The sequence below is a fragment of the Acartia tonsa genome, chromosome 3 (genome assembly GCF_053477335.1).
Source record: "Acartia tonsa isolate MP-2025a chromosome 3, ASM5347733v1, whole genome shotgun sequence".
Taxonomy (NCBI): domain Eukaryota; kingdom Metazoa; phylum Arthropoda; class Copepoda; order Calanoida; family Acartiidae; genus Acartia; species Acartia tonsa.
The window spans coordinates 56392320-56403368 of record NC_137262.1 but is presented as its reverse complement, the minus strand read 5'-3'; positions in this window follow the sequence as shown (position 1 = coordinate 56403368).

The window sequence follows — 11049 nt, the reverse complement described above, 5'->3', positions numbered from 1 at the left end:
AATGAAAGATCAGAGAAAAGGTACTGAGGCGCAAGTTCGACTAAATATCTATATACATAACCCTTAAAAGCTAACAAGAATGAATAAATTGTGATATAAGGCTGAAATTAAAATTGTTAATATATTATTGAGAAAAGAAATTTAGTTCATTTATGAAGAAAGTAATTGAGACTACACGAAGTTTTAAATTAGGGGAAAAGAAAATACAACCTTATACCATTATTTCCTTACATACTAAGTTCCTTACAAGCTAACATGTAATTATATAACAAAATAACAACGGTGTAAATTATTTGGTCTTGTACAGTATGAAAGTCATAACGTCTAATATATTTTACTAAATAGTAATCACTATTTTGACTAGTTACATAGATTAAGAATTTTGTCACACATGTCTGAGCAGTTTTTGTCTAGTAAAATTACAATGTCTATGACCAAGCTAACATTCGCCACTTCAACGCGTACGCTTAGGGCCGGCAGAACCCCGTCGCCGAGGGACACCCTCAGCATCGGACTCCTCCCTGCTATTATCCGACGAACGCACAACTGAAGTCAGGCTAGCCGTCTCGGAGGCAGTCTCTGGCGGAAGAGATGGGGTGGGAGTCTCAACTGTAAGACACAGCCGCTCTAAACCTCCAACAATTCTCTCCGGCAATGGGAACCGAATCTCACTACCCATAGAACCGAACTGGCTGGATGGTATATCGATCTCGAACACGTCCACCAGAGGAAGTGTACTTTCCGCTTCCTAAAATAGGGAAGTAAATATTAGTTAAAACAGAAAATCTTAACAAATATCAGGGAGAAATATAATAATGTATACCCATATAGATAATTGAGCAATCCTGATACTTTTAGGAAATTTTTTTTAAACCCTCTAAAGTCATAATGCTAACCATTGGAAAGGGATAAACACTATAGTTAAAATAACTTATTGTATATAAGCATAGCTAAAGTCACCAAATCCTTTACCTTAAGTCACGTAATTTTGGCGAATAATAATATTAAACGAATTTAGCAAACTTACCGCTGAAAGGACTGCTGCAGATGGGGAATCAATGCGACTAAGGCATAGAGATGAACTATAGCTGGATCCTTCTGCAGACCCTCCAGTACTGGGCGGGCTAAACCTTAGCATGGTTGTATAATGCTGCTCCAAGTTAGCTGAATTTGTCGCCTAAAACATAATAGATTTTATTAATTTAATCGCAACACCAACTAAGAATCTAGGAAAATCAGGAAATAAGAATGCCTAAAATCCTGTAAAGCTATATGATTAGGTAGCGATTCGACCCACTTTATAATAGAATTAAAAATCTTAGAACGGTTCAAAAATGCTTATGCAACCACACATTTTAAGATTAATATTCTACCAATAAAAGAATTTTAGTTGCAAATACCTCTAGATACGTGTACGAATATACAGCCTCTTTCTGAAAATTAATATAGAAAAACTAAAGCATGGATACTTACATGAAGACGCTCTGTTTGATCAAAGATCAACGGACGGAAGCCAGGACTTCCCAACTGGGTGTCCAATCCCGCAGGCACATTACTTCCAGTAACTCGATCCTCAGTGGCAGACAGGCGGTGTACAGCAAACAGCCCAACTCTGGATCTCACTTCGGCTGGAGTCGATGGACTAGCAGAGGGAGCCTAAAACAAAAAGAAAACATTAAAGTCTTGATCTAACATTTAAAACCCCAATGAGAAACGTGCGGCACGAGCAAACTCTCAACCTTCCTAGAGAGAAATAATATTAGTTTGCTAATTAAGATTTTAGTAAATGTTAACTGGTATCTCAATTTAATTGCGGTAACCGAGCGGATTTCTCTGGTGACACAAAACGACGACGAACGGTGAGCGATATATATGGAAGAGCCGAAAGTCAACGTTGAGGAAGTGAGAATAGGACAGAACAACCCTGCAACATCATGATGCTTTATTAGACAAAACGGGTGGCTATACAAAAAAAATATACAGCATGACCCTCGAAAAAGTATTTTTAAGCATCTGCAGCCCATATTTCTCAATGAATTATCAAAAAATGTATATGTTCTTGTTCTCTGTAGATTTCCACATAAGTAGATATAAAAATATTTTTTTTACATCAATTAACAGCTGAGATTTTTTGAGCCAAAGTTTTAAAAAAGTGGCTGAGGAAAAAGTAACTTTTCAAGAAAAATGTTTTTTTAAAGTGAAATGACGTGTTTTCCTCATAATTTCAATACTTTTTTAAAAACTTATATAAAGATGTTTCCAAGAAATTTATTTCATGCTGAAAGCACTTTTTTCACTTGCTCTAAAAGGCAATTTTAGATTAGTGTAAATTGCAAAAACACCCTTACAGAAAGAAATCCTATAAAAGATAGTAGCAAATTGAAAGTTTACATAAACAGAAATCAAACACTTTTTATTTTATCAAAATAAGTTAAAAAACCAAAAAGTTACAGCTACAAACTTTTATTAAACATATAATAATTTAAATGATTTTTATGTGTCTTAGATTAATTTGATAAGTGGGCGTGAATTTATTGGTAAAGGTTGTGCTAATCCTTCTGGTAATGAGCATAAATTGGGGAGGGGTTTATTTAAGGTCATATTAATAAGTGGGAGATATTATAAGATTTGAGGGAAAATGGTTATAAGAAAAATGTATTCAGTATATTTGAAAAGTAGTTTTTTATATGTAAAAGTAACGTTTTTAAATGCAATAAAAAATGTATCAATTGTAAACTTGCTCTTCTTTCTTATTTGTTTTTTAACTGGTTGATAAAAAGTAATCTATAATACAAAGTAGAACGATGTCTGTCTGTGTGTTTGTGTGTTTGTCTGTTTGTAGCGAAGGATCTCGCTAACCGCTGAACCGATCGGGTTCTCATTAACAGGGTAGCTTCTCATAGGTCCCAGGAAGGTTTATAACTATTTTGAGGGAGGGTACCACCACCCTCCCTAGAGAAATTAATTTTTTTTTAAATTTCTCAATTTTAGAAAGAGAGTTCAACGAAAAACAAACATCAAACGTAAATTATTTTTACTTTTTCTTTTAAAATCTAAAATAAGAAATTGAATTACTAAATTCGACTCTCTCCTCCTCAAGTGCCCCTAGAGGCCTCTAGGGGCGTAGCCGCTAGTATACTAATAAAAAACTAAGAAATATTTAGCAATATCCAGTTTCTCAAGCACTTTTTCCAAACTTTGGCTTTAAAAATCTCGGCTGTTAATTGATGTAAAAAAAATATTTTGATATCCTTTGATGTAGAAAATTATAGAGAACAAGTACATATGAATCTTTTAATATTTTATTGAGAAATATAGGCTGCAGATGCTTAAAAATACTTTTTCGAGGGTCATGCTGTACAAAACAGAAAAGATATATACAACAGAAGAAAAGCTCACCTGAATATCTGACAGAATATCATCCATCACAGAGGACGCGGCTTCATACATGCCTGTATCCGACGGCTCCACAGTTGGCGACGTAACTCCAGATCTAGTCCTGTTGGTCCTGTTACCGCAGTGAAGAAGCTCAATGGTCCGGACGCCTATATCACGGAGGCGCGTACATACATCTCTTATCCAGCGAGCCAGCGACCTGTCTGAGGTGTTATATAAACGAGTTAGATTCTCAAGCCCTACAGCGCCGAAGAAGACCACTATGAGAGCACAAGAAAACAAGCCTAAACCCAACAACATGTTAATTAAGCCATCCATGTTGAGTGCGTCCAGACTCGTCTTCTGGTCTCTCCTCGACTCGGCAGACCCAGAATCACCTCCGGCAACATCGTCACCAATGTCACCGCAGGAGTTCTGCATCACCGAATTGAGGAGAGACCAGATGATTTGTATCGTTCTACTAAGCATCAGTGAGAGATGCTCGTTGCCAAACATCTCCCCTTGATCCCTTTCGGACTCTACAGTATCAAAAGTACTCGTACTCCCATAGTCATCAACGTCAGCAAGGCTTGGCATCCCAGACGCGTCGCTGTACACTGAACTCGAGTCGTCTAAGGAGGTTTCGAGAAGCGAGGAATTGGCGAGAGTGGCCGCAGCCGCTCTCATCGATTCCTCGAATCTTTCCTTAATATTCTGATGCGCGTCCAGGCTGTCCGGAATATACATTATGAGCGGATGTAAATTTAAAATAAAGGACTAGTGATTCTGAAAGGCAATATAGTAAAATTAATTTTATGAAAAAGACTGTACACACGAATATTTTTAGTATCTTAAGCAGCTATCGTTGAGCTACCTAACCATTAAAACTTTGATTTATCATTTAAAAGTAAAATTATTTAAGTTAAAGAATATGTAATTAATCTTACATGATTCAACACTTAAAAATAGCTGTCATCAAGCTATTCAAACATTAAAACTTTGATTTATTCATTTATAAGTAAAATTTATTTTAGTTAAAGAACATGTAATTAATCTTACATGATTCAACGCTTAAAAATAGCTATCGTTAAGCTATTCGAACATTAAAACTTTGTTCTATTAGATTCAATTAAGTTAAAGAATATGTAATTAATTTTACATGATTCAACGTTTAAAAATAGCTATCGATGAGCTATCAAAAACATTTTCATTATGATGTATCAAGTAACTAAAACTTATGTACTAGCTAAATCTGAATACTTTAAATGACTTTTAAAAGTACCTACGATAAAGCTAGCTAAATATAATTTTTGTAAGCGACCATTTTAAAATAAATATGGTTGAGTTACTTGTAACGTAAATAACCTATCAATTAGCGTCATTATAACTGAATTAAGTAAAACGAAAATCTTATTTTTAAAACCTATAGCACAATTGTTTTAAAAGATTTAAGTCAAGATTCAATAAATTTTGATTACAAAAAAGGGACGCTGTAATCAAATGTTAAAACGAATAAAGTGATGGAACATAACTGTGTCAATATAAGTTTTGCTTACAATAAACAAATTTAACTTTTGCAGACAGAAAACGTAAACAAAACAAGGTACGTCAATTTACCTGATGATTTAGATATGTCCTATCAAAACTGCAAATATTATATAGAACAAAATTGTCGTGGATTGAAGATATACCCATATTGTTGCTAACCCACTTTCGATCAAAAATATAGTGATAAAGGTCTTATCGACGAAGAAAATAAGATTCTTGAGTCTTAAATAGAGGCTAACGAATGCAATAGTGGGCATATCAACAATCTATAACATAAAAACATTTATACAAAACAAACGGGTTACTATATTTTATCACTTTTATATAAATTCTCTTGGAATTAGCGGTAAAATTAAACACTTGAACGCAAACTCCGCTCGCAAAGACAATTGTTGATAAAATGAGCATAATTACTGGGCCGCCAGCTTTTTATAACCTCGCTCAAATCCAACCCCTATCACTTTTGACCGCCCAAACATAAACAAAGGGTTGACAACTTATTGTTACGTAAAATTTAATTACGGACGTCGAACGATATATTTTGTAGATATTAAGTCTAAAAGGTATACTTGACAGCGATGTAATGTAAGACATTAGTCTTTAAAATGATTAAAATTTATTCGTGTTAAAAATAAAATAAATACAGCTAATGCCAACAATGGTATAAACCATATGTACATATACAAAATATACAAACAAGGGTTACCAACTACTGTTAGTAAAACCTTATACTTACACATATATACGAGTAATGTAACCAAAGAAATTAATACGATATGTAAATATTAATTGTACTTATAAATTTTATATAAAATATTGTTTACATTCAGGAAACAGTTATATTTAACAGAAATAGAGATAACTAATCAATCCATTATAGGTCTATCTGTAACGAAAAGAATTTCTAGAATATCCCAGGGATAAAATGATTAATAAAAGATTATTAAAAGTTCTTTTGTTTAGATTACCATAGCCAGGATACCCCAAGGAACCGGTTGGAGCACGCGCACTAACTCTTTTTAGGATCTACCATGGACCAGCCTGGAGATAACCTAGATGATCATGGAGTATTGGAGCCCTACCACCACCCTACCTTGGACGGATTGCGGTTGTGTTCCTGTCAACACCTTGATGTTATAGACGAGAACAACAACATTATCACCACACCAGAGTACGATGGATTCTCGGAGAACCTGTCCATCACCATCAGGAATTTCTTGTTAAATACAGCCCTGAATACCAGAGAAGATAGTAGGGTGGAGACCGATAGTGACATTAGCTCCAGCAGCACACTATCCCTCTCTACCAATGACCTCAACCAACTCTACTATGATCTGGAAAATCACTCAATCACCTTGGACGAGAATGGCAATGAGGTAGCACAAGTGGATGCCCTTGGCTACATATCTACCTCACCCCCAACCTCAACCTACACTTCGAAAGAGAGCATTTCACCACCTAGTTCATCATCAGAAGAAGCTGAACTATCCAGAACAACCAACGCAAAAACATTTATTGATGTGACAATGTTAGATAAAACTAAACCCCTCAAGAAAAGAATGTATTCTATTTGGGAGGTTTATCATCTTGTATACCCAGCTATGAAAATACGCAAAGCTTACTTTCTTAATGGAAAGCGTATTTAACTTAGCTTGGAATACATTTACAGTTTATTATACATGCCTATATACTGGGACTACTAAACTTTTTCTTTTTCTCTTTTTTCTTTTTTAACAACTTACCCCCATTGGAGATGCGATCCTCAATTTTCAAATTCTTTGAACGTACATATGAGACTTTTACAGAAATGCTTCGCATCCACAACCATCTATCTACGCTTGATATAAAGTCAACACTTTATAGAGCATATTATGAATATTTGATTGACACGTGCCCTGCAATTATCTAGTAGCACTCAGGGGCAAGACACAATTACTTTAGCTAGGCCCAAGGCATTATTTGTATCAATTTATGCATTCATAGGCCTATCTTTACCTATATGACACCATATATGGGTAACGCTAGCCTATTCATGGTAATCTGTATGTGATTTGCTAATAGTATATGTTTATTAAAGATATTATGTTTATTGTTAATGTAATCATATAAACAACCAGTACAAATATGTATGCCTACAACCATGCCTGATTTACGTCACATATTAACACACAGACATTTAATTGCACAGACAAACACTAAAATCCTGGTCCAGAGCTAATGTTATAGCATGTACCTCTTGAATTCTCCTACCATCAACTTCTCTTTCTGGCTTTAAAAGGTAATGACTTAGTTGTTTGGCATGCATTGTAGTTTAAATTTAGGCCCCTTGGTACTTAGCATGAATTGAGCTTATGCCTTGTGTTAGAACTCTAACACTTAGCACAATTCACTGCTTGGGACTTAGGGCACATTTCTGTCCTACTCTACTTATAATTTTAACACTTATCCTGTAAATATTTTCATACTTAACCTATGCACTTGTAATATAAATACACTTTATAAAAACATTTTCCTTCCTTAATACTTAATATACTTATATAATTCTGATCGAATATCAAAACCAACCGTTTATTCTTAGGTTAAAGCAACATAATACTTCGCGTGGGTCTTTTGTTGAGCTTCCACCAGCTCAACCAAATTCGTATTATACTTGTGGGAATAGAGGGTTAAGCATTCTAAACAAGCGAACCGACGATGAGAATGTCTATGTGTATTGCATTAAAATTAGGTTTTAGTAGTACTCATAGAAGAGCGGTCTCCATACCTAAATATGGACAAACGCCCCATTCGCACACACAGTACAATAAGGAAAACAATAATAGTTATTTCTCGCATCGTATTATAAACGGCTTTCCGCGGATATAGAATGTACAATTATAAGATTAAAACTAGTTTTTTTTTAGCCGGTGCCTTCGGCACCTCGGGGCTAAAAAACTAGTTTTAATCTTATGATTGTACATTTTTATATTCGTAGAAAGCTGGATATAATTCGGTGCTAGACATAGTTTTTTTTCGTATGGATGAGAACCGGTTCCTATCCACCGGATTCGAATGAATACGAGAAATGATTATAATGATTATTTTGATGACCAGAAAAGCAGGGTTCGGCAGCTGCATGTCAGCCAACTGTTAATCAGTCCTAAGAAAATCGACGTTTGACAACTTTAAAAATCGGCTGGATGTTTAAGCATCCCCAAAGTTGGTAAGCTTACGAATAAGAAATAGTTATTTCAAAACTTTGGGGACTAGTGTAATAAACAGCAGACTAGCAGTGTCTAAACCTTTTCTAAGTGTCTAAGAGGTAATTTTCATCATCATTAATTTATCGTCTTTTGTCCTATCCCTTCAAATCCCTGTTTTAAAAAAGAAATTTCATTATGGTTCTCAGTTGTTAACTTATTTTAACATTTAATGTCTATTTTACAATATAAAAATAAACCATTTTTCTTTTATTTTCTTCCCTGAGTAAAAACATTTAAAATAAAAATTTTAACAATTTTCTTTCAGAATTTGTGGTAGAATCCCTAATAGTTAAAGTGGACCACCCAAATACTTCCTCCACCCCCCTCCCTATTAAACGTTGTGCCATTGTGTTGACTAACAATTTCAATGATTTATGTCGACTAAAAGACATTGAATAAAAGCAGTTATGGCTGAAATAGGGATCTTAAAGGATGAGACAATGGAAGTAAATTTATTTTCTTCAATAAAATATTTGGTAGACAAAAGTACCCCTTTAGCAGATTAAAATTATTGGTTGAAAAATTTGGACACTGATGGCGTTACCCAACAAATAAAGATTTAATAATTTACCCAATGTTTTTGAAGCCAAGGGATGTGAGAGCGTGTTTACTACATTTTAAAAACCAAGTAAGTAGTATAACCATATTCTAATAATGATAAATTTACCAGAAACCTATCAATATTAGGATTAAATAAAATGTCATATTTTGTAATAAACACAAACCGCGAAAAAAAAACTTGTTATTGCTGCGCTACTTATGGATTAATTTGTCCTCATTTAGGGAAAAAAGGTTCTGAGGGGGGGAGGGGTTACAAATTGTCCACTGAAGATGTAATGGGGGAATTACCAGCATTTTGAGTAAACAAAATTTTATTTAACAGACTGATTTTTATCAAATTTGTATTTTGCTTTTCACCACATCATATTGTCCTCTTTTTATACTCTTTAGTGGCGAAGCTACTCTATAACTCAATATGTCTGTCCGTCAGTTCGTAACGCAATGGGAGAAATAAGATTTTCTCAGCTGATATTAAAGCTAGACCTCTGATTTTTCTTGATAACATTCCCAACATTATAGAGCATATTCAAGTATAGAACAGCAATGGCAGTCCGACTGCTTTTAAGCAGCTTTTAACCGCTATAAACTTTTTTATTGATTTAATTTACATTTCACCACATCATATTGTCTTCTTTTTATACTTTTTAGCATTTATACTGTGGGAAAAATATATACATTTAAAATGGATATAGAATATACGTCAAGGATGGCAAAATAAAAACCACGTGGTTTTAATCAAGTGGTTTAAACCAAAAAAAAAGGCTAAAAAAAACAAAAAAAACCAAGGTGGGATGGTTTAAATGTGTTTTTTTTAATACAAAGGCCTATCTTTCCAGTTATATCCTTATAATAAAGTAACAGGATGTTTGTATGTGTGTTTGTGTGTTTGTATGTTTGTACCAAAGGATCTCGCTACCCGCTGAACCGATTGGGTTCTCCTTAACAGGGTAGCTTCTCATAGGTCCCGGGAAGGTTTATAACTATTTTCTTTGGGGGTGGGACACCCCCAACCCCCCCTCCGAAAATTTTTAAAAAAAACTTTTAAACTAAATTTAAAAATGAGGGGGGGGGGCAACCCCCCCCCAAAAAAATAAAAAATATTCGCCCCCCCCAAAAAAAATTTTTTTTTTACTTTTTCTTACAAAATATAAAATAAAAAATTCAATTATTAAATTTGACTCTCTCCTCCTCAAGTGCCCCTAGAGGCCTCTAGGGGCCTAGCCGCTAGTCTTTTTATAATGTAAAAAATACAGTCAAAAACATAAATACCTAATTCAAAATTCTTTTAATAGTTTAAATCTTTATACTAAAATACTAAATTAGAATACTTTAATTTGGATATTATTAAAAAAAAACAAAAAAATTATTAAAAAAAAACAAAAAAACCTGTTTTTTATTAATAAAAACCGGTTTAAACCAAATACACTGGTTTGATCTTTTTAAAAAAAACCTGGTTTTTTCCCATCTCTGAATTATACGTGGATATATTGACAGAGGAAAAAATTATCGTCAATTTAGATTGCTAATATGGATCTCATTTAATCGTCAGTTCGTTTATCCAGTATTAGGGGAGGGGATGGGGTAAAGATTGTGATGTGGATGTGGCGTTTTTATTTTTAAATTTATGTCATAGGGTGGATTTAGGCTATTTTTTGCCCTCTCTCTCCTCCTCTAGATGAAAGGGGAGCAAACGCTAGTTATCAAAATTAAAATAAAAAAAATAATTTGTTACAGATACGAAGTTAATATCAGGTGAAATAGATTCTCAAACAGCATGTTGATAGCGTAAAAATCAGGGATTTAAAGGGATAAGACAATGACCTATATCTTAATGAATATACATTATACATCCCTAATAATGATACACAAAATGATCCTTTCTGTATATTACAAATTTACAATTAGTGGTTGAAACGTTTTGACACTCAACTTAATGCATCAAACAATCAAAATTCAATGAAAGTCCCCAAAGTTGTAAAGTCAACGAATAAGAAAACGTTAATATAAAACTTTAGGGACTGGTGTAATAAACAGCCCAATGCCACCCCCCCCCCTGGAAAAATATCCCTTATTCTCATGAATAAGGTTCAATTGGTTTCATCAAATAATTTCAATTTGATGCCATCTACAAAAATTGTTATCTTCCTTTGGTGCTATAGGTATTTTTATATTGATCTTATATTTGTGGTAAAGGCGAAGGTTTATAAACGTAAGTCTGTACATTCAATGGACGTACGGACAGACCCAAATTATAGACCATCTACGCTACCAATAAAACTATATGCCTTGAAATATAAAAATAAAAGGGTTACAACAAGATAAA